At 38.8% G+C, this 27,138-nt stretch overlaps 1 long non-coding RNA gene across 3 annotated transcripts in view; it reads left to right on the top strand.

Moving 5' to 3' along the window:
• LOC132347470 (uncharacterized) overlaps positions 1-27,138 on the top strand; it is a 317,923-nt gene that overhangs the window by 200,056 nt on the left and 90,729 nt on the right. For all 3 annotated transcript variants that reach the window (XR_009497201.1, XR_009497202.1, XR_009497203.1), the window contains exon 4: positions 22,684-22,829. This is a non-coding gene — a long non-coding RNA (uncharacterized LOC132347470). The remainder of the gene's footprint in view (positions 1-22,683; positions 22,830-27,138) is intronic.

Below are 27,138 nucleotides of genomic sequence, written 5' to 3'. Positions count from 1 at the left end.
ATGCTTTTTTTTTTTTTTTTTTTTTTAGTTAGAAGTAAAGTGCAGTATTTTACCAAGAAGATGGTTTTTTTGGCTGTCCAAGTCGACCTGATCTCCTCTTTTCTGAGCACTGCCAATTTCTGGAAGGTGTTTCCTTTCAGCCTGGAGTTGTAGGTACAGTAGCACACAAGGGAGAAACAGGAATAAAAGAAAATCACGCTATATAATTATAACTGTGGCCAATGCTATGTCACTTTCTATGAACATATGCCATTAATAGAATGGTAAAAGAATAGTCATGTCCAAATATTAAGTTTATTTTTTTAGCCTTCACAGGTATTAATAGTTGCTGCTGACACTATTTGACCCAGTTTCTCATTACAGCAAAATTCCATTTTTATGGAAGGGATTTGGGATTAAGGTCATTCAGTTCTTTAGCAGATATTGGTAATCAAGCCTAGGGAAACGCTGTAAGAATTAGGAAGAAATTCAAGGGTGCTTTAATTTCCACCATAGAACCAGTCTCTTCTCTCAGAGGAAAATAAAACCTCTGCTTATTGCAGAATGGTGAGAGGGGAAGACAGGCAGTGTAGCAACAAAGTTGAGGAGGGAAATCTGAGTGAGTTTCTTAGCATTCTGTTAGTCACATTTGGGGAAATAATGCTGCTAATCTGGCACTACTGCTAATCAGAAACTTGGCTACTGGTGAGTGGAATCGTGTGTCCCTAAGGAGTTCAGCTGCTACAGGTGACCAAGTCCATCAGACTTGTCCCCGTGGCAGAGTCGGGCCGACTTGAAACAGGTAGATGGTCACGGTCATTTGCCTTATGTGAAAACAGTGTTCTGTTAAATGTGATATTAATATATCATATTTCTCCAAGAGCAGGCTGTGTCTTGCAGACTTCATCTAACTAATTCTCACAGCATCCCTGGAAAGCAGATCATGAATGGGAAACTGATCTGATCATATGTGTCTGGCAAAGTTCATGATTTCCTAACAGGAAAATGTAAATTTCCCTAAAAGCAACAAGAACAACATCAACAAAAACCAACTATACTGCAAAGATAGGGAAATGTTAAGGAGGCTTTGCAAGATGTTAGAAAGGGGAGGGGTAATAATAATGGGAAATCCAAATTTCAAGAAAAAAAGTTTTGGGAAAGCCAACAGAGGGCCTTATTGTGGGTGTGGCAGAAATCTTGAGTGCTTTGAGAGAGAGAGAGAGAGAACGGGCAGCCGATTCTATGACAATTCTTATACAGTTAGGCATTATTTGCACAGAAATGTTACAGTCCCTTGAGATTTGGTTGAAGAGTCATCCTCTGTCCTGTTTTTAATGGAAACATCTTACTATTTATTAATAACAACAGCCACCATGTAGTGGGTACTTACAAAGCGTGGCCTGACTGATTGCATGTAGTCCCTTCAATGACTCCATAGACTTTGCGTTCTCATTTTTCTCATCTAACAACACAGAATGACATTCTCAAGTTACAGGGGTGGTGAAAGTCAGGCCCAGCACTCAGGCCCACTTCCGTCTGCTGGCCAAGCCTCTGCTGGTACCCAGTGCCTGATGGTGCGTCCTCTCAGGGCAGGGGGTGCTGTGGCTAGAGAGAAAACAGGGCTTATCTTTACAGGGGCTGAATAATGAGAAAAGCTTAGATCCAAAGTTAGATTCTAAACTTTTGACTCAAAAACAGGCACTGGTGGGAGCAGAGGAATGACATGAGAGGAAAAAATTCATGTGCAATAATAATACCGTGTAACTCACGTCCGTCCCTTAATGGAAGGAAGTGTGTGAGTAACAGGAGTCGTAAATGGCCACGTCATCAACGGAGGCTCCCGTCCCAGGCTGTGTCTTGGGATGTCACCCATGCGAGCCTGACCGGCAACTGACCTGGTCACCAGAGTGGTCTTGGTGGTCTCAGTCAGCCACGGCGCCATTCTCCCACCAGAGAGATAATTTTTCTACAGACTTGCCCTGTCTGTTTCTCACAGAGCTCCGAGTTCTCCCTCTGTTGACTCATGCATTGAGTTATGACAGTCTCCTTCTGCCCGGGGCCTTGGCCCAGGCTGCTGAAGGGGCTGACTGGGGGGCACCCCACACACACACCCACAGTGTAGCGTCCACAAGCAGCACCCCTACCCAGGTCCCCATTCAGGCTTCTCCCATCAGAATGAGCTCCTCTCCTGAGGGCAGCTCTGCCAGGAGCTTGCATGGGGGCCGTAACCTCAGGGTTTGGGTCCTGCCACCAGGCATTGGCTCAGATACTCCCTCATTTTCCTTTCTGTGCACACTCTCTACTTTAGGCCATTATGAAAATAGAAGCTCCAGCCGCCTATTTGTGCAGGCCTTCATTTCGGGTGTGAATCCTGATGCTTACACTTGCTAGCTATGATATTTGGGACAAGTCACTAAAAAACAAACAACTTTCTAAGTCTTGGTTTCCTTATCTGTTATATGGGGACACCCGCAAGCTAACTGAAAAGCAACTTGAGTGGAAACTTCAGTTTATTTTTTTTTCTAGCACTGGTAGGACAAAGAGATAAATAACAAGGAGTCAAGCCCAACTGGGGGGTTTCTTTTATAAGCCAACATGTCAAACTCACCTGTCCCGTCTCTGTCAAGATTTAGTCTGATCTCACATGCCCCAGGGCGATTGTCTCTAGTTCCGTAAAACCCTTACAGTTGCGGAGTGTTTTAGGTTAATGCAAATGCTTTCACAGAGGCTTTTTGCAATCTTCACGTGGTCCTGTGAAGTAGGTAGATTTGCTTTTTTATCCCCCATTTTACAGAGAAGGAAACTGAGACTTGGAGTCTTGGGGGTGTTGTTTTTAAGCAACTTGCCCTGAACCTCACAGCTCTAAGCAGAGCCAGTCCTCTGGCTCCAGTCCTCAGTGTTTGTCCGACGGCCACAGCACTGAGGTCAGTGATGACCCACATGATGAACCAAACGATGACTCTGAGGCTGAACACGATTCCGCATCTTCAAAGAGAGATTCTATTTGATCAATTCTATTGTACCAGCAAAGTGGGCTTGAAATCTGTAGAAAGATCTTTTTCAAAAATAGCAGATGAAACAATACTGGTTAAAGAACATTCCATCTTCTAAACATTCCCATTGGAAGTCTGTGCCCCAGCCATCAACCCGAGGGGTGGTGGGGTGGCCATACATAGATTCACCATTTGGAGAAAAGAAGAAAAGAGCCGTCACAGAAACTTAAAAGAGCACATAGCAGGAAATGAGGGAAAACATCATACATCATAATCCTGTCTCTGTCTCCAAGGAGCAAAGTGGAAAACAGATGCCTATGGCTTTAAGAGAAACAGTCATATTGGGAGAGTGTTACAGGGGCTAAGGAAGAGAATGTTTTTCATGCCTTGGTTCAGGGGATTCTCAAAGGCCTGGGTCTGCTTCCAACAGCACAGCCTTCAATGTGTGTGTTATCTGATATATGTTTATTATTGGGTATAGAATGACGTGGGGAGGAAAGTACCGCTCACTTCCGGGGACCTTGCTCCCCATCATGGCTCCATCACTTCATCTCTGTGGGGAGATGGTCACCCAAGGATTCAGGGTCATTGCAAAGAGCCGGCCTCTACCCTCTTTCTTCCTCAGTGCCCCCTTCCTCTCTCATTTCCATTTGTTCCTAATTATTTTTCTGTTTTCCTTGTTTCTGAAGAAAGTACTGGGCCACCAATCACTGGCTGAGATACACTCAGGGTTTTACTAAATCAGGCCTCATCACTGTGAACTCTCTTCTCCATTAGAGGCAAGAAATGGATCCTGAGATGGGCAGGGTCCAACCTCTCTTTGGTCCAGCTGACTCTAGTGGTTGAAGTGAGTCCAAAAGGTGAGCAAGCTGATCCAGTTCTTCTAAGGAGCTTCAGTTCTTTCCACCTGGATTTCTTGATCTTGTCAGACTTACCTACTTCCAGACATCAGGCATATTACCTGGAATGCTACACATGAGAACCTGGTGCCCTGGAGTCCCCCTTGCCTCTTCTTTCTCAGTGTGGCCCGGATCTGTGGGCTGGTTTTCCTTAGTCATGCTTATCACTAACTGTGTTCCCTTAAAGATCAGCAGTCATATCTTAAGTGCCAAATCCAGTTTCCTCTGTCCATTTTCCATCTTCCTTGACTGACCAGATGACCCAGTTAGGAGGGTCCCATCCTGATTCTCCTCCTTCCTCTCCATATAATGCTTTTACTTCCTTGGTGGTTCCTCTTCTTTCTTCTCTCCTCTGACCATGGATGTGACCCTAAATTTTATCTTGGTCTTCTCACCTTCTCTTTGCACATTATCCTTTGGTAAATTCACCACCCACTGCTTTAAATGTCACTTCTATGTGAATGACACTTGAATTTGTACCTGAAGCCCCATAAGGCTCTTCATGGTAACAGTATCAGGAGCTGTTGTCTGGCATTTGAAAACGTGAGAGTTGGAAAAAAATATTAGAGGTGGATTCCTGATTTGCAGTTTTATAGATGAATCAGCTGAATGCTATAGACATGCCTGAGGTCATATCTTTTATTTATTTATTTTGAATTTTATCTATTTTTTAATACAGCAGGTTCTTATTAGTCATCCATTTTATACACATCAGTGTATACATGTCAATCCCAATCTCCCAATTCATCACACCACCACCCCCAGCCCCTGCTGCTTTCCCCCCTTGGTGTCCATACGTTTGTTCTCTACATCTGTGTCTCTATTTCTGCCCTGCAAACCGGCTCATCTGTACCATTTTTCTAGGTTCCACATATATGTGTTAATATATGATATTTGTTTTTCTCTTTCTGAATTACTTCACTCTGTATGACAGTCTCTAGATCCATCCACGTCTCTACAAATGACCCAATTTCGTTCCTTTTTATGGATGAGTAATATTCCATTGTATATATGTACCACATCTTCTTTATCCATTCGTCTGTCAATGGGCATCTAGGTTGCTTCCATGACCTGGCTATGGTAAATAGTGTGGCTGTGAACATTTGGGTGCATGTATCTTTTAGAATTATGGTTTTCTCTGGGTATATGCCCAGTAGTGGGATTGCTGGATCATATGGTAATTCTATTTTTAGTTTTTTAAGGAACCTCCATACTGTTCTCCATAGTGACTGTATCAATTTACATTCCCACCAACAGTGCAAGAGAGTTCCTTTTTCTCCACACCCTCTCCAGCATTTGCTGTTTGTAGATTTTCTGACTGGTGTGAGGTGATACCTCAGTGTAGTTTTGATTTGCATTTCTCTATTAGTGATATTGAGCAGTTTTTCATGTGCTTCTTGGCCATCTGTATGTCTTCTTTGGAGAAATGTCTATTTAGGTCTTCTGCCCATTTTTTGATTGGGTCGTTTGTGTTTTTAATATTGAGCTGCATGAGCTGTTTATATATTTTGGAGATGAATCCTTTGTCTGCTGATTCATTTGCAAATATTTTCTCCCATTCTGAGGGTTGTCTTTTTGTCTTATTTATGGTTTCCTTTGCAGTGCAAAAGCTTTTAAGTTTCATTAGGTCCCATTTGTTTATTTTTGGTTTTATTTCCATTACACTAGGAGGTGGATCAAAAAAGATCTTGCTGTGATTTATGTCAAAGAGTGTTCTTCCTATGTTTTCCTCTAAGAGTTTTATGGTGTCTGGTCTTACATTTAGGTCTCTAATCCATTTTGAGTTTATTTTTGTGTATGGTGTTAGGGAGTGTTCTAATTTCATTCTTTTACATGTAGCTGTCTAGTTTTCCCAGCACCACTTATTGAAGAGACTGTCTTTTTTCCGCTGTATATCCTTGCCTCCTTTGTCTTAGATTAGTTGACCATAGTTGCATGGGTTTATCTCTGGGCTTTCTATCCTGTTCCATTGATCTATATTTCTGTTTTCTGTGCAAGTATCATACTGTCTTGATTACTCTAGCTTTGTAGTATAGTCTGAAGTCAGGGAGTCTGATTCCTCCAGCTCTGTTTTTTTCCCTCAAGACTGCTTTGACTACTTGGGGTCTTTTGTGTCTCCATACAAATTTTAAGATTTTTTGCTCTAGTTCTATAAAAAATGCCATTGGTAATTTGATAGGGATTGCATTGAATCTGTAGATTGGGTAGTATAGTCATGTTCACAATATTGATTTTTCCAATCCAAGAACATGGTATATCTCTCCATCTGTTTGTATCATCTTTAATTTCTTTCATCAGTGTCTTCTGGTTTTCTGCATACAAGTCTTTTGTCTCCCTAGGTAGGTTTATTCTTAGGTATTTTATTCTTTTTGTTGCAAGGGTAAATGGGAGTGTTTCCTTAATTTTTTCTTTCAGATTTTTCATCATTAGTGTATAGAAATGCAAGAGATTTCTGTGCATTAATTTTGTAACCTGCAACTTTACCAAATTCATTGATTAGCTCTAGTAGTTTTCTGGTGGCATCTTTAGGATTCTCTATGTATAGTATCATGTCATCTGCAAACAGTGACAGTTTTACTTCTTCTTTTCCAATTTGAATTCCTTTTATTTCTTTTTCTTCTCTGATTGCTGTGGCTAGGACTTCCAAAAGTATGTTGAATAATAGTGGTGAGAGTGGACATCCTTGTCTTGTTCCTGATCTTAGAGGAACTGTTTTCAGTTTTTCACCATTGAGAATGATTTTGGCTGTGGGTTTGTCGTATATGGCCTTTATTACGTTGAGGTAAGTTCCCTCTCTGCCCACTTTCTGGAGAGTTTTTATCATAAATGGGTGTTGAATTTTGTCAAAAGGTTTTTCTGCATCTATTGAGATGATCATATGGTTTTTATTCTTCAATTTGTTAATATGGTGTATCACATTGATTGATTTGCGTATATTGAAGAATCCTTGCATTCCTGGGATAAATCCCACTTGATCATGGTGTATGATCCTTTTAATGTGTTGTTGGATTCTGATTGCTAGTATTTTGTTGAGGATTTTTGCATTTATATTCATCAGTGCTATTGGTCTGTAATTTTCTTTTTTTGTAGTATCTTTGTCTAGTTTTGGTGTCAGGGTGATGGTGGCCTCATAGAATGAGTTTGGGAGTGTTCTTTCCTCTGCAATTTATTGGAAGAGTTTGAGAAGGATGGGTGTTAGCTCTTCTCTAAATGTTTGATAGAATTCACCTGTGAAGCCATCTAGTCCTGGAATTTTGTTTGTTGGAAAATTTTTAATCACAGTTTCAATTTCATTACTTATGATTGGTCTGTTCATATTTTCTATTTCTTCCTGGTTCAGTCTTGGAAGGTTATACCTTTCTAAGAATTTGTCCATTTTATTGGCATAGAGTTGCTTGTAGTAGTCTCTTAGGATGCTTTGTATTTCTGCGGTGTCTGTTGTAACTTCTCCTTTTTCATTTCTAATTTTATTGATTTGAGTCCTCTCCCTCTTTTTCTTGGTGAGTCTGGCTAATGGTTTATCAATTTTGTTTATCTTCTCAAAAAACCAGCTTTTAGTTTTATTGATCTTTGCTATTGTTTTCTTTGTTTCTATTTCATTTATTCCTGCTCTGATCTTTATGATTTCTTTCCTTCTGCTAACTTTGAGTTTTGTTTGTTCTTCTTTCTCTAGTTCTTTAGGTGTAAGGTTAGATTGTTTATTTGAGATTTTTCTTGTTTCTTGAGGTAGGCTTGTATTGCTGTAAACTTCCCCCTTAGAACTGCTTTTGCTGCATCCCATAGGTTTTGGATCATCGTGTTTTTGTTGTAATTTGTCTGTAGGTATTTTCTGATGTCCTCTTTGATTTTTTCAGTGATCTCTTGGTTATTTAGTAATGTATTCTCTAACCTCAATGCATCTGTGTTTTTACATCTTTTTCCCTGTAATTGATTTCTAATCTCATAGCGTTGTGGTCAGAAAAGATGCTTGATATGATTTCAGTTTTCTTAAATTTACTGAGGCTTAATTTGTGTCCCAAGATGTGATCTGTCCTAGAGAATGTTCCATGTGCACTTGAGAAGAAAGTGTAATCTGCTGTTTTGGGATGGAATGTCCTATAAGTATCAATTAAATCTATCTGGTCTGTTGTGTCATTTAAAGCTTGTGTTTCTTTATTAATTTTCTGGTTGGATGATCTGTCCATTAGTGTAAGTGAGGTGTTAAAGTCCCCCACTATTATTGTGTTACTGTCGATTTCCTCTTTTATAGCTGTTAGCAGTTGCCTTATGTATTAAGGTGCTCCTATGTTGGGTACATATATATTTATAATTGTTGTATCTTCTTCTTGGATTGATCCCTTGATCATTATGTAGTGTCCTTCCTTGTCTCTTGTAACATTCTTCATTTTAAAGTCTATTTCATCTGATATGAGTATTGCTACTCCAGCTTTTTTTTTGATTTCCATATGCATGGAATACCTTTTTCCATACCTGCACTTTCAGTCTGTATGTGTCCCTAGGTCTGAAGTGGGTCTCTTGTAGACAGCATATATATGGGTCTTGTTTTTGTATCCATTCAGCAACCCTGTGTCTTTTGGTTGGAACATTTAATCCATTTACATTTAGAGTAGTTATCGATATGTATGTTCTTATTTCCATTTTCTTAATTGTTATGGGTTTGTTTTTGTAGATCCTTTTCTTCTCTTTTGTTTCCCACTTAGAGAAGTTCCTCTAGCATTTGTTGTAGAGCTGGTTTGGTGGTGCTAAATTCTCTTAGCTTTTGCTTGTCTGTAAAGCTTTTGATTTCTCTGTTGAATCTGAATGAGATCCTCCCGGGTAGAGTAATCTTGGTTGTAGGTTCTTCCCTTTCATCACTTTGAATATGTCATGCCACTCCCTTCTGGCTTGTAGAGTTTCTGCTGAGAAATCAGCTGTTAACCTTTTGGGAGTTTCCTTGTATGTTATTTGTCATTTTTCCCTGTTGCTTCCAATAATTTTTCTTTGTCTTTAATTTTTGTGAATTTGATTACTATGTGTCTTGGCGTGTTTCTCCTTGGGTTTATCCTGCCTGGGACTCTCTGCACTTCCTGGACTTGGGTGTCTATTTCCTTTCCCATGTTAGGGAAGTTTTCAACTATAATCTCTTCGAATATTTTCTCAGGTCATTTCTCTCTCCCTTCTCCTTCTGGGACCCCTATAATGCGAATGTTATTGTATTTAATGTTGTCCCAGAGGTTTCTTAAGCTGTTTTCATTTCTTTTCTTTCTTTTTTCTTTTTTCTGTTCCACGGCAGTGAATTCCACCATTCTGTCTTCCAGGTCACTTATCCGTTCTTCTGCCTCAGGTATTCTGCTATTGATTCCTTCTAGTGTATTTTTCATTTCAGTTTTTGTATTGTTCATCTCTGTTAGTTTGTTCTTTAATTCTTCTAGGTGTTTGTTCTTTAATTCTTCTAGGTCTTTGTTAAACATTTCTTGTGTCTTCTCGACCTTTGCCTCCATTCTTTTTTCTGAGGTCCTGGATCACCTTCACTATCATTATTCTGAATTCTTTTTCTGGAAGGTTGCCTCTCTCCACTCCATTTAGTTGTTTTTCTGGGGTTTTATCTTGTTCCTTCATCTGGTACGTAGCTCTCTGCCTTTTCATCTTGTCTATCTTTCTGTGAATGTGGTTTTCCTTCCACAGGCTGCAGGATTGTAGTTCTTCTTGCTTCTGCTCAGTCATATGTTTTAATTGAGGTGGAGACCATAGCGATTTGCCCTAGCCTGCTTTCCCTCCTGTCTTCTATCACTTCATGTGTGCACCAGCCAAACTGGGCTACGTAAGCTGCTCCTTTGTCCTGACCCCATGCCCACAATTTTTCACAGTGTTTCCTTCCTGAAATGCACACTCCTCCTTCCTCTCCTTCATCTATAAAAACCCTACCTCTAATTCAGCACACCTGAAATATTGGTGTTTCTCTCCCATTTCCTCAAAAAAAGTCCCAGTTGATCAAACTAGTGCACAATGGCCAGGAGAGCCAGACTCTAATGGACCAGCATCCTCAGGGATCTCTGTGGGACCTGCCCATAGATTTAAGGGAACAAAGGCAATGAACCCCCCACCTTCATTCTTTCTACTTTATTCTTTCTCCATCACCAATACTTAGTAAAATCCAAAATATCTTTAAATGACCACATGTCAAAAAGTTAAGTGTTATGTGGGAGGGAATTCAATGAAAACTTTTAAACCATTAAAAAAAAAACAAACCCACTCCTTTCTCCAAAAGAAGTCCAAAATATCTGTTGATAATTTAAAAGGCACAGCAAAGATTTTGACCCTATTAAACTTCCTTAGACAATGACTTATTTTAGGCATTAGAAAATTTTTGGTTCAAAGGACAGCTATTTTTATCAACGACATGAGTCACTCTTTCTTACTATTTATTTTATCTGCCTCCCACTTTCTCCCTTACACACTCATACAGTTGGAATATTACATGGTTTCCCAATTCTCTTTTATTCTGGTCAAATTTTGGTTAGAATTTAATGTTAAATGTAAGTATGCAATAAGTATTTTTATATTTGTTTTAATTTTTAATTTTTCCTGTCATTAGAATACGTTGAAGAAACGAAAATGGGAAACAGGGGTTTATGCTGAAGAATAACTTTGCATGGGTACTAATAAATACCCCACAAATGAATTTCTACTTTTCATTTGTTGTTAATCATCAATGTTATTGGACAAAGATACTAGTGGTACACTATTTTTAGGTCTCTTAAAACTAAATCTTTGCTTAGTCTACTGAGCTGCTTTGTTAGTGGTCCAAGAAAATCCATATTTAGTGGGAATTTGAATACTTGCATTTAACTCTTTACACAGTGGGTTACAAAAGTATCTTGCCATTAGTGAAATTACACAGTCCCCACACTCAAGCCCCAGTGATACCATGTCTGGCCAAGAAGCTGTATCGGGAGAGGAGAGCAAAGAGAATGAGGCCACACTCTGAGCTTAATACTAAGACAACTCAGTTACACTTCACCCCGCTGAGTCTTTCTTTTCTTGCAAATGAAAGCATGCTCTGTATCCAAACTCTACCTTCCCTATACCCTAGTTTATGGATCCTCAACCTTTCCAAAGGGGAGAGTCCAGTGTCTGACCCCTGTTTTAAATGAGATAATGTATGACAAGTACTTGGTCACTAGTATATCACTGAGACCCAGAAAGTGGCAACACTTATTCCTATTATTTACCCTGAGGGTTCTATGAATCCCTCTGAGGCCCTGAAAATGGATGTTGTTTGAGGTCTCATGCCACTGAAAATTGACCAATCTGTCTTCCTTTTCACCTTGTACTTCACCCTCATTGCACTTGTCATGATTTTAATGCCAACTATCTCTGAAGCTTGGGAAATCCGGATATCTGCATGGCCAGGAAATCATAGCTTGGACCTAGTCCCTTAAAATCTGCCTCCTTTGCTAAACTTCAAGTTCCATTAAGGGCTGGGACCCTTTGGCCTTGTTCCCCCATTGATTCCTAGTCCCAAGGAATAGTTCTGGCACATAGTCGCACTCAGCATTAATACAGGCTCCTGATCCAGGCCCTGTCTTCTCAGTCCTCTGATTTCTGCTATATATACAGCTGTTCTCATGGAATTGATACCACTTGACTCATTCTCCTCTAGGTCATGGAAGGCCCTTCATTGTGGGACAGTGGTTTGGCTAAGACTGAGTTTCCCTCCTACCCTGTACCGCATGGGAGACACTGGAGGGCCTGCTCTTTTGTGTGCTCAGAAAGCACATCCTTTGCACGTAGGGGATAGTCAAGCTGCTTAGGTAGCACAGAACCCTCTGGAATGAGGAAGTTCTGTAAACAACCATCTCATCTCACAGTGTTCAGTAAACATCTGCAAGCACTAACAGCTACTAGTTAGTGTCTTGAAATGCATTGTGTAGTCTGGGGTTATTTTTACTTTTTTTAAGTAATGGAGAGCTTCTAGGATCATTTTAATTGACTTTTCCATTTTTCATCTGTACCTAACCACAGGCAAAAGGGAGCCAACAGTCCCTTTATGAAACATTTGTTGCCAAATACCACTGGGTCTTTTTGATTGTATGGTGCACACCCATTGTTAATTATGCTGATTGTTATCCCTAATAGAGGAACAAGTAAGACTCTGGCTCTGAAGCTTGGGAAAACCCTATTTTCAGAACAGACAGGAAACCACAGCCTGGGCTTTGATTGACCTTGAACTTTATTCTCACCTTCCTGGCCCCCTTCCTCACCTTCTACTCCCCCACCTTCAAACACACCTTGAGCGTAAGTGATAGGAGGAGAGCTTCAGTAAAAGTGGGAAGCTATTTTTCCCAGTAGTCATTTGGAAATCATAGAATCTAGGAGTGGGAAATGATCTAGAGTTCCATTATTTCATCCAATTCCTTCATTTAACAGAGAAAGAAAGTGGAGCCCGGAGTGGGTATGTGATGAGGCAGAACGAGGACCAGAATCCTGAAGGCCGAGTTAGAATTCTCCAAACAAAGCCTGAATAAGGGGCCACCCCTGCTCTGGATTTACTGTACACCTTTAGGCTCATGTGGAGCAGAATCGACACTGAGAAATAGTTAATGGTTCTTTTGTATACTTTGATCTAAAAGCTTCCCAACCTCTAAGGCATATTTTAAAAGTAGAAGTAAAGAGAGAGAAAGAGGTGATAGGTACTTAATTTAGATGTTGGATGTGGCTTCCTAGTTGTACCAGAATTCCTCTTGATTTTATTCAGCTAAGTGAAGACCAAATTACCATCATGGGTGATTTTTATGAAGGGTTGAATGACTTAATTAGCTTGGCTTTTATAGTAGCCTGAAGAGATCCATCCCCACTGACTCCTGTGTTTCGACAAAGCTCAAACACTGTTATAGATCAAAGGGAAGATGACATGAAATCTGGACATGTCAAGGGTGCTACACTGAGAGCCTCCTGTAAGTGGGTAATTGAGGAGCTGTTTCCAGGCTGGACTCCTGACCCCAGAGGCTGTAACGTCAAGGACAGAGATAACCACAGTCTGGGGTGTCTGAGCCCTGGCTGCTGGGAGAAACGGATCCTCATCCACACACCCCTGAGTATGTGATCGTCCTGGCAACAATTCAGAGTATCAAGTAACTGCCATGCCTCTTGTAAACGTGTCCTTCAAAAAGGAACCTTCCTTCATGCCAAAGTCTTTATTGCTTTCAAAGTCTCAGGCTTCCTTCAAAATCAACATTCTCCTTATTTATTATTGACATTAATATCAACCACACCAAAGCTATCAAAGCCAAAGTTGTTAATCTTGCTAACGCTAATTTAAGCCAATATTGGTTACAAATAATGTTTCTTCTAATGTTGTGTGTAGTTGAATTCAAAGCTGATGACCTTGGTTAAAATATCAGCTGTGGACCCTTGGAAATGACACAGTTTTTCAGAGTCTCCTTATAAAACGAGAATAATAACACCTATTCTGTGAGGCTTTTGCTTCTTAATGATTTCACTGGTAATGTATTCATTGCAGGAAACAACTTTTGTAGAGCAGTCTACATTACGTTTTAAGAAATAGAAGTAAAAGTAGGTGCAAATGCAATTAAACTTACAATTTCAAAATTTAAACTAGAATTAGTCATTTGAGAAACTTACCCTTTACCCATATTTAAAATTTATAGTTTCTAATCAGAAGAAACTAAAATTTTTTTCTTTTGAAAAAAATCTCAGACTCTAAAGGAGTTCTAAAAGGCTGACTCGTCACACATAATGCTCTTGAAGTAATCAAAGAAACAGTATGTTTATTTTTTAGGTGACTAGATAGATGTTCATGTAAAAATTTCAAGTAGTCTCAACCCTGTGAATTCTAAATTCTTGGGATTATTTATTACTTTGGCTCCTTTCATTAAAATTTACTAAGTTTTATTATAATCGTTATCAGGATTTTTCCAGGGGGACCTGAGACCTGTAAACATCTCACAATCATGCTTAAATGCTACATGGATGGATTATGTAAAAACTTGTAGAAGAATCAGTTTTTCTTGAAATTTTCCTAGGGGGAAAGGCTATGAAGAAAGAATTTTATCAAGTGCTGAGAGAGAATACATATTCAGACCTTTTCTGTGCATAAAAGGTTTGCTCTGAAATCTTAAGAAATCATCAAAAAAAGGAGGACATTCAGATTTGTTGTTATTTAAAGATTTTATAGGAAAATCATAAATGTCTCATTTCTGTAGCACTTAAGTTTTGCCCTCCAAAAAGACCAAACAGATTTGTTACAGAGAGTCACGCAGCAATTTGTGAATCTTTGAACATGTCTGTTTAATGGAGAAAATAGTAGAACATTCATGGATGTACAGTGGTGCTATCTATTAAATCAATGGATTTTACAAAGTAGGCACAGGAACCTTTCTGGTTTCAACCCGTAGAGGTCAAGGTCTCCACCACAATTCTGACATAGAACTTAATATACAAAGAGAAGCTTTCACAGCCTGCTTCAGTGTGGCTTCCTGGTCTACCAAGCAGCCTCTGCTACCTGGTTCATAGCCCACATCAGATCTGAAGGGCACGGATGCAGGTCTACTTGGAGTCTAATGGATAGTGTGTCCTCTCTTGTGAGAGAAGGGGAATGTTGGTCAACTTGTCAAAAAATTTCTTCCCAGATTTGAAAGACAAAGAGAGATTTTCCTCCTGAACAGAATATATGTCAATTACAGAATATATCAGGACTGCATCTCAGTCCTCTAAGCCTGCTGGTTAATTTTCAATTTCCTACCTTTAAGAAAGATAGAATAGGAGAAGAAAGAGGAGAACTGGCTCTAAAACTGTCAAGAGAGTGTAAAAAAACCTCAAAATCACAGTATAGTTTTTCTTTTTTTTTTAAATTAGGAAACATATGACACTGTGTAAAGAGGGCTTATGTACAATTACTTGCTCTCCTTATCTCTAGTAAGAGTTCTATTTTGCAATAAGAGAAACTCAAGTATTCAGGGACAAACAGATTCAAGGTCACATAGCATTGGATGCATGATGCAAGATACTGGAATAGCATTCCAATGATGGTGACATTTCCAGTTATCTCTGTGCAATGTATAAATGGTTTCTTCAGGCCTCAGCAGCCTGGTACATAAAATGGAGACACATTACACAGGGTTGCCAGATAAACTACAGGACATCCAGTTATATTTGAGTTTCAGAAAAACAACAAATAATTTTTAATATAACAGTGTCCATGCAATATTTGGGACATACTGATGCTAAAAAATTATTCATTGCTTATTTGAAATTCAAATTTAACGGGATGTCTTGCATTTTTATTTTCTAAATTACCACATTAGATGTAAATAATTGTATTTCTTTGGTTCTGTTTTCATCAGTTATTGAAGAATCTCTAATCTCTCTTTTAAAAAATTGGAAGAACAATCCATAGAGAAAGAACAGTCTTTTCAACAAATGGTACAAATAAAAAAACAAATACCCCAAATTTAAAGATGGGCAAAAGGGGCTTCCCTGGTGGCGCAGTGGTTGAGAATCTGCCTGCCAATGCAGGGGACACGGGTTCGAGCCCTGGTCTGGGAAGATCCCACATGCCACGGAGCAACTGGGCCCATGAGCCACAATTACTGAGCCTGCGCGTCTGGAGCCTGTGCTCCGCAACAAGAGAGGCCGCGAGAGTGAGAGGCCCGCGCACCACGATGAAGAGTGGTCCCCACTTGCCGCAGCTAGAGAAAGCCCTCGCACAGAAACGAAGACTCAACACAGTCATAAATGAATAAATAAATAAATAAAAAAGAACGTGAATTTCTTTAAAAAAAAAACAAAAAACAGAGTCATGGAAGATATAAAAAAAGACCCAAATCAAACTTCTAGAAAAAAAATAAATAAATAAAGATGGGCAAAAGATTTGAATAGACATTTCACCAAAAGTATATATACAAATGACCATAATCCCATGAAAAGATGCTCAACATCATTAGCTATTAGGGAGATGCAAACCAAAACCACAATGAGATATTACTTCACACCACTAGGATGCCTAAAATAAATGACAGATGATAACAAATGTTCATAAGGATGTAGAAAAATTGGAGCTCTTATTCTTGGCTAGTGGTAATACAAAATGGTGCAGTCACCTTGGAAAACTTTCCCCACAAAATGTTGAACGTATAGTTACCATTTTGCAATTCCACTCATAGATATATATCCAGAGAATTGAAAACATGTTTGCACAGAAACTTGTACATGAAACTTGTACAACATTATTTATAATAGCCCCGAAATTGAAGCATCTGAAATGGTCATCAACTGATGAATAAACAAAATGTGGTATATCCATACATATTGCCATGTTATATGGCAATAAGAAAGAGTGAAGTATTGATATACGCTGCAATGTGGATGGGCCTTAAAAACATCATGTTAAGTGAAAGAAGCATGTGATAGAAGATCACATATTGTGCAATCCATTTATATAAAAGACAATGTATATTAGAGGTTTCCAGGGGATGGGGATAGGAGAAATGAGAAATGACTGCAAATGACGTGGGATTCCTTTCAGGGTGTTAGAAATGTTCTCAAGTGAGATAGTGATAAGAGTTGCACATCTCTGTGATTATACTAAAAACCAATGAACTGTATATTTTTAAAGGGTGAATTGTATGGTATGTGACATATATCATAATGTTATATATGTTATAAAATATATATGAATATGCTTTTTTTTTGCAAAGAGAAACACAAAATGGATAAACCAAAAACTAATGAAATTGTAAAGCACAGACAGTGAGAGGGAATGAGGTAAAAGGGATAGGAAAGAGAATGAGACTTCTCTAACTTTTAAATAATGATTTTACTTTGACCATGCTAATGTTTTATATATTCAAAAATAAAATTAAATAATAAAAGTAGGAAAGTATGAAAATTGACTACAAAGAGAAACAAATGAACCTAATTATATCAATCTGATAATAAAAATATTCAGAAGAAAATAGGAACTGATCCAAACAACTACTCTGACAATGGATATAGAACAAGACGAATTGCAAAAAACTGATGCCCAGGAGAACCAATATCTTCACTGTGGGAGAAGGGATATATTAGGTTGAACCATTTGAAATTGCTGATATTCAATAGTTCTTAACACCCCTAAAGGAAATTTTATTTTATTTCTTATTTCTTTTTTTATTTTTTAAGATTTTTATTGGAGTATAGTTGATTTACAATGTTGTGTTAGTTTCAGGTGTACAACAAAGTGAATCAGTTATACGTATACATATATTCACTTTTTTTTTTTTTAGATTCTTTTCCCTTATAGGCCATTACAGAGTACTGAGTGGAGTTCCCTGTGCTATACAGCAGGTTCTTACTAGTTATCTATTTTATATACAGTAGTGTGTATATATATGTCAGTCCCAATCTCCCAATTTATCCCTCCCCCACTTATCCCCTGATAACCATAAGTTTGTTTTTTACATCTGTGACTCTACTTCTGTTTTGTAAGTTCGTTTGTACCCATTTTTTTTTAGATTCGCTATATAAGTGATATCATGATATTTGCCTTTCTGTGTCTGACTTACTTCACTCAGTATGACAATCTCTAGGTCTATCCATGTTGCTGCAAATGGCATTATTTACCATCAAAAAATCTACAAACAATAAATGCTGGAGAGGGTGTGGAGAAAAGGGAACCCTCCTACAAAGTTGGTGGGAATGTAACTTGGTACAGCCACTATGGATGGTGTCTCCTTAAAAAATTAAGAATAGAACTACCATATGACCCAACAATCCCATTCCTGGGCATATACCCTGAGAAAACCATAATTCAAAAAGATACATGCACCCCAATGTTCATTGCAGCACTATTTACAATAGCCAGGACATGAAAGCAACCTAAATGTCCATCAACAGAGGAATGGATAAAGAAGATGTGGTACACATACACAATGGAATACTACTCAGCCATAGAAAAGAATGAAATAATGTCATTTGCACCAACATGGATGGACCTAGAGATTGATATACTGAGTGCAGTAAGTCAGATCAAAAGGAAATTTTATATTATTCAATCTAATACAAATATGAATTGAGGGAAAGGGAGGAAGAACCCTGTGTTATTGAATTGGAATTAGTATGGCATAATGATTTTTTAAAATCATGCTTTCTAACTCTGTCCACTGGATGGGTTTAGAATCAATGGCCCTCCAGTAGCAATAAGCACACATAACCTTTGGTTTCTAAACACCATTTCCTTCTACCAAAAAAAAAAAAAAAATACTTAGAGAAATCACCATTCTAGATCTGGTAGAGGAAAATTTCCATGCTCACATGCAGCATCTTGCAGTGCCAGAAAGTAAGGAAGTCCTCACAGACTCATTGGGATATGCGAAAAGGACATAGGAGCCAACTTGGAGGGGCTCCCACTGGCCAAATGTGGGACAATTTGAACACCAAAAAAGAATGATGACAGTAATGGATCGTTACACATTGAATTAAAATAATATAATAAAAGGATGATTTGGTGGGGACAAGAGAGATAAACTCTTTTTTATAGAAGAATACCAGTTAATAAAAGTAGAAAGAATGACAGTTAGGAAATCATCACGTTGCAACCACCATTGTAATAATTAACTTAAACCAGGATCATCAGTGGATGCCAGAATCAGAGGGTGAAAATTTGTTGGGTGTGCTGAAAAGAATTAACACAGTAGGTCTAAGATTATTATCCTTAGAAAGGCCTGCTTGGCCCTTGGCTGGCATCTGGGAACTTGGACTTCAGGAGGGTTCCCATCATTCCCAGAATGGATAAGAGAGGCTCACTGTGCCTACACTGTTTTTACAACAATGTGTTGAACACCTGCTTTCCCTTTGGGACTCTTGAATTTTGGTACATGCTATGCAGAGGGTGCCTACATGACCTGCCTTCAATAAAAACCTTGTGCACTGGGTCTTTAAGGAGTGTCACCTGGTAACAACATTTTGCATGTGTTGTCACAACTTGTTGCTGGGAGAAGACCCTTGGAAGCTTGTGTCACTTTCCTTAGGACTTTGCCCCATGCACCTTCCCCCTTTGCTGATTTGGCTTGGTATATTTTTGCAGAATCTGGTGAGTCCTCCTAGCAAAATATCAAAACTGGAGGTAGTTTTGTGGACCCCTGACACATTGGGGAATAAGATATTCACACAATCTCAAAACTTCACCAAACAGATTATTTCCTAATTACAAAGGGAACATGGTATCTTAACAAAGGAGAAATCTGGCAAACATAATCTTAACCAAGTAATCAAAATCACCAACAATGGGACAGACTTACATCATGTGCCTCATAATATGATGCAGTACTCTTGCCAAACATATTTAACCTGAATCTAATAGTGAGGAAATAAACAGACAAATCCAAATTGAGGGACATTCTACAAAACACCTGTTCTGTATTCTTCAAAAAATGTTAAAGTCGTGAAAGACAAAGAAAGGCTGAAGAACTTATTCTAGATTAAGGAAGACTAAGGAGATAAGAAAACTAAGTGTTCAGCTATAAAGGACATTATTGGGATAACTTGAATGTGGGGAAATTTGAATGTGCAATGTTTATTAAATAAAAATATTGTAACAATGTTAAATTTAATTTTTTGTGTGTGATAATTATATTATGGTTATATACAGGAAGGGTTTTCTTTTTAAGAGGTACAGTATCTAGGAGTGATGTATCATGATGTCAGTAACTTCCATATATATATACAGAGAGAGAGGGAGGGAGGGCGGGGTGGGGGTAGAAGAGAGAGGAAGCAACTATGGCAGAATGACAACAATTGGTGAATCTAGGTAAAGAGTAGATGTGCATTAATTGTAATATTTTTGCAACTTTTCTATAGGTTTGAACATGTTTTTTTTCAATAAAAAGTTGTGAAGTTGTGCGGTTGGGGGAGAGGGGCAAATAAAGTTCCCTGAAGAGAAGCCTTCTTTATTCCTTATGGTCTGAATAGTGGTCCAGACATATGTCATAACAGTTTCCCTGAGTTTTTTGTAAGATCAAAAAGGTGATAAACTTTTGAAAAATTTTTAATACTATTACTTTTCTGTATCACCCCCACACCTTTCTGGAATTCAAATTCTATATACATCAGGCAGTTCGATGTTATTTCATAGCTCACAGATGCTCTGTTTATTTTTTTTCCCCAGGTTTTAAATTTCATTTTGGATAGATTCTACTGCTTTGTCTTCAAGTTCACTGATCATATCTTCTGCAGTATCTAATTTCTTAATTTGATCAAGTATATCTTTGCATCTTAGATATTTATTTTTCCATGTCTATGATATTGATCTGGGTCTTATATCTTTCATTTACATCCTATCATTCTCATACTTTCCCCTAATTTTTGAAACCATGGAGTATATTTATAATAGCTGTTTTAACACTCTTGTGTATTAAGTCTATCATCTATGTCACTTTAGGTATGTTTCTGTTGATATATCTCCTAGTTATATGTCTTCTGTTTGATTTGCACCTAGTAATTTTTTATTGGATGCCAGATGTTGTTAATTTTATAACAATGAGTGAAGCTGCATGAGGTTGGAAAAGGTGTAGTCCTTTAAAAATTATTATGCTTTGTTCTGGAATGCAGTTAAGTCACTTGGGAATGGCTTGATCCTTTCGAGGCTTGCTATAGAATTTGCCACTATTTTGTGGATTTGGAACAACTTTCAGTCTGAAGATCATTTGGCCCACTCCTGAGGCAATATGCTTCCAAGGACTCTACCAAATGCCCAGGTATAGGAGATCTTTCCTCTCTTTTCTCTCATCTAGAAAATGAACTATTCCAGGCTATGTATGAGCTTTAGCAATTTTCCCATCTGCTTCTTTCCAGTGTTTCTTTCTTTAATCTTAGCAGTTTTCTTACACAAATGCATAGATCAGAACTCAATCAAAGACTCAAGGGAAACTTGGCAGTTCTCAGAAACTCTTTCCCTCTGTGCAGTTTCCTCCTCTCTGTTACTTTACTAGGAAAGCTAAACTAAACTCTGAACTCTGCTTCCTCAACTCAGGGAGCTATTCAGGCGATATGTAGGTTCTGTCTCCTTGTGCTGTGACCTGGGAATTCTCTCCAGGCAGTGAGCTGGGGCATTCATAGGGATTGCCTCATATATTTATCTTGTCTAGGGATTATCCTCTATGGTACCTGTTGTGCGTCACCTAAAAAGGTTATTTCATATATTTTGTCTAGCTTTGTATTAGTTTAACGGGAGAGGGAAAATTTGGTTCCTGTTACTCCATAATGGCTGGAATTGGAAGTCTTCAGTGATATTATTTCTATTATGAAATGAGAAAATATTTATTTAAGAAAATGTGGAAATTACTTATGCATAAGTAAATTAGGACAAAATGCCCATTGATCATTCACTAAACACATGAAATTTTGGTATATTTCATTCAGGTATTGTGTTTCCTATGACTAGCTGGCTTTATTAAAAAAAAAAATGCAACAGATAAATATGGCATTTAAAATACAACTTTAATACTTTTTTTTTAGTTTAACATTATTTCATAATCATTTACCTATGCTTTTTCTTAGAATCATTTATAAAGCCTGGACAATATCCCAACATGTAGACATGTATACTATAGATTATTTAAGCTTCTCTCTGCAGATGGACATTTAGCTGGTTTCCAGTTTTTGTTATTATAAATAATGAATATTTTTATACAGATATTTTTGTTTAAATTTGAATGATTTACTTAGGCAACATTGGAATTACTGGATATAAGTATTTTAAGGGACACAATTCATTTTTTCAAGTTGGTTTCCAAACTGTATCATTTAAAATATTCACCACTCAGTACAATTATGAAGTACTTAACTCTGTGCCACTCATTGTGCAAGGTTCTGGTGATTTAAGATGAACAAGACCCCAACTTTGAGTTCTAGATGCTTACAGCCTAGCTGTGGAGACCAATATGTTAATAGATAAGTGCTGCAAAGCATAATGGGGGTTCTGTATGCACATGAACAGGTTGCAATGAGTTGCTTTGGGCAGAGAAATGTGTCTACTTTATTACCTTACAGAGGCTGATGTAAAGTAAGCATCTAATAAATAATTGTTAGAAAGGAAGGAAGAAAGAAAGAAAGAAAGAAAGAAAGAAAGGAAGGAAGAAAAGAAGGAAGAAAGAAAGGAGAAAGGGAGAAAGAAAGTTAAAGAGGTGAATGTTATTTCCATTTAGTGACTTGTTCAGAAAAAGTTTCTTAGAGAAACCTGTGATTTGTAGTTAGTGTATCACCAATTCGTTCACACATTCACTTAATAAATATCTTTTGGCAGTGTGCCAGGGACTGTGCTAAGTGCTAAGGACATCGTTGCTACTGTTCCTGTGGAATTTGCTGCCTAGCATGGAAGACAGATAGTAAACAAGCAATTAAAATAATGGAGGACGTAGGGTAGTCTAAGAATATATAATACGAATGAGTCACTTAATCTAGGGGTCAGTGGAGACTTGTGACAGTTAAGGCATGACTTCAAGTGTAAGTAAAAGTTAGAAAAAAGGAGAAAGAGAAAAATAGTTCCAGGTAGAGGCAGTCATATCATTCATCTACATGCAAATAAATGCTTTTCTGATGTTTGATGTGGCTTAAAGACAGTTTACTTGCTTAGATATTTTCACACTCCTCCTCCCATCAATGTGGTTTATATGGTTCTTGATTTTCTAAACCTTTTCTTTTATGAATAGTACGAAAGTAACTTCACCTGAGATCCTGTCCATATTCAAATTTAATGGGATCTTAATCCCAAGGGTTTTAATTGTGTTGCTTTAATACCATCCTGTGTGCTAGGCAATGTTGTGTCCTTTCTATAGCAGAGGAAACTGAGCCGTAAGCCACAATGTGCAGGTGGACATCAAAGAGCCAGTCAGCCCAGGTCACGTGTCCTTCAGCCTGCCTGACTCCAGCGTGGGACCATCCCAATAAATCCACATTGCTGACTGAGATGATCGCCAAAGAGGTATACATAGAATTTATATATATGTATGTAAACTCTATCTTTCTGGTTATTTAGAGATCACCTATGAACCAATGCTGTGGACCAGGGCCTAGAGTTTCTTTAAAATTGCACATTATTGTTTAAAATAATGTCTTCATTCATCTGGAACTGAGATGAAATGAGGTGTTCTAGAGAAGTGTATTTCCATTTTACTGAAATTGACCTCTTCTAGGCACAACACTTTTCACAAATGCAAATGTGTGTGAACATAAATAATTTTAAAATAAATTGCACACTCTCAGAATTCTTAAACAGTGTTTCTAACCTCCATTTAACCTGATAACTCAGTCCATGAGCATTGACTGTTTTCTCTCATTTGTTTGTCACTATTAATTTGTCTATGTATCTGGCTCTATGCTAGGAATTGGGACTAAATTAATCAAAATCCCTAACAGATAGAAATTGTAAGCTTAGAAGGAAAAAAACTTACTGAACACTAAGCTTAATACATCCAATAAATATGCTGTGTTGAGGGAATTTGATGCAGCGGCTGTTCCACGTGAGTTCAGGAGGACGTCACAGATAAGACGACAAAAGTGGACCTTGATGGTAGGGGAGGAAGGTGGTGTTGGTGATGGGGTGGTGGTGGATGGCTGGGTGATATTTCTCGGGTTGAGAGGAGGAGGAAGAGCTTCGCAGCCGATGAAGTGGAGTGAAGAAAGCATAAGGTACGTTTAGAGAACCGGAAATGGGCCAGGGCATGGGCAGTGCTGTGGGACGTGGCAGAGATGGCTCTGGAAGGGCAAACTGGGGTCAGCTTACCAAGGGCTTTGGGTGCCATACCAAGGAGGGGCAGCTGAGGTTTCTAACAGGGAGTGGTGTGATCTGCATTGGTTTTGATAAAGATTACTCAGGGAAAACCCGAAAAATGATGAATGGGATGGTGGGCAGACTAGAAACAGAGAAGTCAGGCATCTGTTAAAACAACGCAGGGGGATAGGTGTCCAGGAAGGAGAAGAGGAGGAGCTCAGTTATAGGTAACAATTCAAACAAGGTAGTAAATTATGGTTGAGAGGCAGATCCAAGCTGGGATGGAGGCCTTACCCCTTACTGGCTGAAGGACTCCACTTCTCTGTGTTTCCATTTCCTTGTCTGTGAAATGGTGTTCTGAATACCTCACAGGATGGCTGTGTAAGTAAATGAGATAATAAATTAAGTACCTAACACTGAGCAGGCAGTTTGCAATTTAGGGATCTTTTCCTTGTCCTAAGAGACCCAAGGCATGAGAGCATTCATTTTAACAAATTGGGTGGGTTTGGGGGGTCTTCTCTTGCTGTTAACTGTGTCTTTTTAGATGCCTTTGTTCAATAAATTTGCATTGAGCATCTAGTACATTCTAGGCAATGTCACTAGGCCTGTCTCTGTGGCTCCAGGATCCCCTGAGAATTGAGGACTTCTGTTTGCTGTGGGCTCAGAAATCAGAGGGCTCATCGTGTTGTCTGTGTAAATGAATGTGTGAGTGAACATAAAGTAAGTGAGGGCCTCGAGGGCTGTCCTATCATGTAATCGTGTAGAAGGACTTTATGCTTGGCTTTGGGACTTTATGCTGCTCAGAGCATTTTCTCCTGGACTGCTGGGTTCTGACACATCTTTCAACTTACCAGAGGACCCTGTAGACATGGGAGACCTTGCTTCTGCACAGATGGTGGGACCATGCTGGGAGCACTGCTGAACACAGCAGAGAACACTGGCTCTCCCTGCAGCATTATCCTAAGAAGAAGAATGTCCTGCAAACAGGAGGTATTGGGAACTAGATTGTTAGTCAAAGAGCTGTGGAATCCACTCCTGGAGATGCCTGGGATAAGAGACGTTCTCCCAGGCTGGCTTACATACTGTAGCCATTTGTCATAAGAGAGAGGGATGGCCCACCCAATTCCCCTGCCCCTGCCCCCTGTGAGTCCACGCCGTCTTCCGCCTTTGAGGGGAGATTGTAGCATGCATCTCCACAACGCATTACATCATCTCCCAAAGGCAAGGGCCACTCGTCAGTTTTTGCTGGCTAAGACCTCAGGGCAGGACTTGGTGTTCTTGATATAGAACATCTGTCGGGGGAGGCACAGTTGGGAAAGAATGAGGGATTTTCTGGGAGCCCGACTGGCTCACTGAGCAAAGGCCAGGAGGCATTTGGTGAAGTAGTGAGAAGGCTGTGATATGTAAACATGATGTGGGTGTGTTTCTCAGGAGTGACTGGGAGTCTACAGAAAGGGATCACAGGCCTCCCTTCTCCTCAGGCAGAGTACAAGAAGGAGCCTTGTAACACATGTATGTTTATTTGTTTGATTCAGTGGATAAACAGATATATATCTTACCCTGGGGATATGAATCAGTATCCATGGATATCATCTTTTTCCCTTCACAGTTGCTATTTGTACAAAATCACTCTTTTTATAGATAGTTCCCTCCCATCAAATGCCCCAATGTCCTGAATTCAGTTTATCTATGGAATATTTTCCCAAATATGCTGATAGCAACACAAAAAGTAAATAAGCCCCCTTTTGGCTATCTGTATTTCTGTGGAGATGGAGGAGTTGTATAACAGAGTCCTATTCTCTAAAAGCAAAAAAAAAAAAAAAAAAAAAAAAAAAAGGACACACAGTATGAAACAGTATATTCCAACTAACCTGGCTAATGAGTTTGACAGAAGCTTGTAGGAAACACGTCAGAGGATAAGAGCTAGAACTCAGAGGAAAAGGTTAATAAAGAACTTACTTGGGACTTCTCTGGTGGTCCAGCGGTAAAGCATCCACCTTGCAATGCAGGGGACACGGGTTCGATCCCTGGTCAGGGAACTAGGATCCCACACGCCACGGGGCAAGTAAGCCCGTGTGCCACAACTACTGAGCTCATGCGTCTCAACTAGAGCCTGCATGCCACAAACTACAGAGCCCAAGCGCTCTGTAACCCGCACACCACAACTACAGACCCACGCTCCCTGGAGCTGCGTGCCACAACTAGAGAAGAGAAAACCCACTGCCACAACTAGAGAGAAGCCCGCGCACCACAACAAAGAGCCCATGTGCTGCAACGAAAGATCCCACATGCCTCAACAACGATCCCACGTTCCGCAACTGAGACCTGATGCGGTGGGAAAAAAAAATAATAAAGTAAATAAATAAATAATAAATAAATCTTAAAAAAAGAAAACTAACACATTATTATTAAAAAAAATTTAAATGGCCGTTTATCAGAAATTCTGTCCTGACTTCACTAGAGTTGGAAAATCCCTGACTGTTGGTGCTCACTGGCAGGGAAAAGAGAATAGAGGTACAAGGAAGGCAGTTGGAAAAGGTTCTTCTTCCCTCCCAGGATCTCCTGAGATAAGAGATAGAACTGATTTGAAGGTACAGTGGATTTTTTTCCCTTAAGCTCCCCAACTACAAGGTAGACCTGGCTACTTGGAATATTGAAAAGTATATATGCTGCCTCTATATGCACAAAAGTGCATGTGAAGGGTGTGGTCACTCTAGGTGTCTCAGGACAGCTGACCACACCTAATCATCTTTCAAGAAGTGATTCAGATGAAAGCCCTTCTTCTGACTCCTCTCCTTGGCACCCACACCAGGTGGAATCTATCCCTTTGTGTCCCCACCTTACTCCATATATTCACACAACTTTTATCACACCTATAATATTGACGCCCATGTAATTCTGATCGGGGATGGTCTGAGTTCTTTGTGTAACCATGCATCTAACACAGACCCTGCTACATAATCAAGGATGCAAGTTGAATAAATTAATTTATGTATATGCAATATACTCTCTCCATTTATACATTCATATACAAATAGAAAAGTATATCATATGTTAGAGATGTAAGGAAACATAAGCTGTACATGAGATATGTTTGTGCTTATGTTTTGAAAATAGAGTCAAAGACATACTTTAAATCATTGTTTCTCAAGAAAATATTATGATTCAACTAATATGGAATAGGTGTTTTATTTTGACACTCTCCAGATGATTCAAATGTGCTGCCAGGATTACAAATCACTGATTTAAGAGGAGAAAGGTTTATTTTGGGAAAGTCAAATTTATCCATTTTTTTCTTTTATGATTAGGGATTTCTATATCTCAAAATATCTGCCTGCACCAAAGTTGTAAAGATTTCCTCCTGTTATTTTTTTTCCTGGAAGTTTTATAGTTTGGCATTTACATTTAGGTCTATGATCCATTTCAAATTAATTTTTCTATATGATGTGAGTTCGGGGCCCATGCTCATTTACATACAATGATTTACATTCAATCAGTTCCATCCACTTGAAGTGTACAA

This window comes from Balaenoptera ricei, chromosome 14 (assembly GCF_028023285.1).
Source record: "Balaenoptera ricei isolate mBalRic1 chromosome 14, mBalRic1.hap2, whole genome shotgun sequence".
NCBI lineage: Eukaryota > Metazoa > Chordata > Mammalia > Artiodactyla > Balaenopteridae > Balaenoptera > Balaenoptera ricei.
This window is presented reverse-complemented; position numbering and strand designations above follow the sequence as displayed.